This window comes from Odocoileus virginianus, chromosome 17 (assembly GCF_023699985.2).
Source record: "Odocoileus virginianus isolate 20LAN1187 ecotype Illinois chromosome 17, Ovbor_1.2, whole genome shotgun sequence".
Lineage (NCBI taxonomy): Eukaryota > Metazoa > Chordata > Mammalia > Artiodactyla > Cervidae > Odocoileus > Odocoileus virginianus.
The window spans coordinates 12030395-12032773 of NC_069690.1; the positions used below are offsets into that span (position 1 = coordinate 12030395).

General features: G+C 60.5%; 1 long non-coding RNA gene across 1 annotated transcript; it reads left to right on the top strand.

The window, feature by feature from the left end:
• The first annotated feature begins 285 nt into the window (after window positions 1-285).
• Window positions 286-2026, top strand: LOC139038933 (uncharacterized). Its single transcript, XR_011492043.1, has 2 exons — window positions 286-849; window positions 1796-2026. It is a non-coding gene; the product is annotated as an uncharacterized lncRNA (long non-coding RNA).
• The last annotated feature ends 353 nt before the right edge of the window (window positions 2027-2379 follow it).

The following is a 2379-nucleotide window of genomic DNA, read 5'->3' on the forward strand; positions in this document are numbered from 1 at the left end:
GCGGGGAGTGGGGGGTGGGGAGGAATATAGCCTCTGCCCTGGCGGTGGGGGAGGGTGCCTCTGGTCTGACGAGAAAGCACAGTCTCTGTCAGTCAGATGAGACGCCAATCTAACCGATCCACACAGAGAAAAAAGAAAAAGGGTGCAAATGAGTCAGATCGAGGCAGAGCGAACGGGCACTGCAAAGAGCTCGGAGCCCAAGGGCAGAGCCCCAGGCCTGGTGCGCCCCGCTCCTCACTTCCGGGTTAGGGCGGGGCCTAGCGGGGCGGGGGTGGGGTGGGGACGGGTCGTCACCTCCCCGCTGCTCCTTCCCTCAGTCCGCGTTTCCCCCTGGGCTGTTTCCTCTCCCGGGACTGGCAGGTGGGGGAACTTCAGGCCTTGGTGGGGACAGAGACATCGCCACCGTCCTGGTTCCCTGCGTCAACAACTCCCCGTTTTCCAAACAGCGCCCCCCCACCTCGTGTCCTGTGCGCCCAGGACTTGGACTCTCTTCCGTCTCCCGCCTCCCTTGACTCTTTGCACGGAAGACAAATGGAGATCCCGGAGGACAGGAAAGAAAGATCGGGAGGGAAAGATCGCGGAGGGGAAGGAAGGGAGCGGGGCTAATGAAGCCATGTCACAGCAGAGCCACAGAGATGGGGGAAGTGTTTGCGGCTTGGTGAGATGCGCACGCGGGGGTTATCAGTGACACTCGCGAGGCCGTCCCTGCATCACAAACTCTGCAGTCTGGGACTCCCGGGGCAGAGGGACCCAAGCGTAAAGTAGCTACACAGTAAGAGCCTCCTTCACTCAAGCCGGTGTTCCTCACTCCGTCCATTTACCATAGGGGAGTGAACTTGAGGTTTCTTGGTGAGTTTGGACCGCGAGCCTCTGGATGCCTCGTCCCGGAGATAGGGCCTTGGGACAAAAAATGGAGAGACAGAGGGAAAGAGGAAGGCGGCGGGGGCGCAGCGGACGAGGCGGGGAGCGGGCCCTTCCCGGTCTTCGCGGCCGCGGGGATCGGGGCGGGGTGGGGTGGGGGTGCTCGGCGCCCGGGTCCCGGGCGGCGGCGGCGGCTTTGTTGGCGGCCGGCTCCGGGAGCAACCTTGAGCGCGGGCGCGGAGACAGTGATTTAGGGGCTGGCATTGAAGCGTGAAGGTAAATGGCCACATTTCACCGTCAGAAGGTGAGCGGGAGGCTCCCGCCCCTTCCCTTCCCCCAAGGCCCCGGGGGTGGGGGGTGCGGGGGTGGGCCGCCTGTCGCGGGCATCCGCCGAGATCCTGGCTGAATCCCTGAGGCCTTGCGGCCGCAGCCGCGCCAGAGGAGGGAAGCCGGACGCCCAGCATCTCTTTCCTGATCTGTTCCTATCTGGGGAAGTCAAGAGATCTGGGGCCCGAGGCTGCTTCAGGGGAGAATCTGAGAGGCGAAGGCCCGCAGCCCCAGGACCCGAGGGACCCTCTGCTGGTCAGGACGGGGTGCGGGAGGCACCTTAACTCTTCACAGCGGTCCTGAGGTCGGGTCGGCCTTCTGCTCACAGTGCCAATGTGGAAGCAGAGGCTCAGGAGGTTAAGTGACCTGCTGCAGACCCTCCATCTGGGGAGGGACGAGCAGGGAGGGACTAGGTCTGCGGGACCCCCAGCCTGAGTTCAGCCCCCTAAACCCCCAGCAGGTTGCCTCCAAGAGCTCTGGGATCTGGGTACTGGGTGTGGGGGAGCTTGTGGGTGCAGGAAATGTCAGCATCTAGCAACCTCCTGCTGCTTTGAAAATAATACACGAAAATAATCATGAAAATAATTCCTGCTCTTCATGTTCCCAGGTGGCTGAGACAGAAAAGAATCCATCTGAAATGCTGGAGACCCGGGTTCGATCTCTGGGTCGGGAAGATCTCCTGGAGCAGGGCATGGCAACCCACTCCAGTATTCTTGCCTGGGAAACCCCATGGACAGAGGAGCCTGGTGGGCTACAGTCCATGGCGTCGCAAAGAGTCGGACATGACTGAAGTGACTAACACTTTCACTAACACGTCATATTAAAAAAAATACAGAAATGTGGCTGTGATTTGATAACCCTTCTTTTTGACCCATCTACCCCTCCCTCCTTTGGGCAAAGCTTCCTTCCCGGAGACCCCTGAATCTCTCCCACAGTTCTGAGCCAAGCACATGTGAGTGGAGTGTTGAGATGAGTAATTTGATTCATTTTGTTATTTTGCTGAGAAAAAGAGGCCCAGGCTGGGACATGTGTGCCTTGTTGGAGTAGGGGCATGACATTGCAGACTGCCCCCGCCCCCTGCCCTGCCCCAGCATCATTTCCCAGGCTCAAGTCGCAGAGAGAGGCAGAGTCAGGAGGAGGTGGGGGGCGGGGAGGAATAAGCCCAGGGCACCAGGGCTGGGCCAGAGAGAC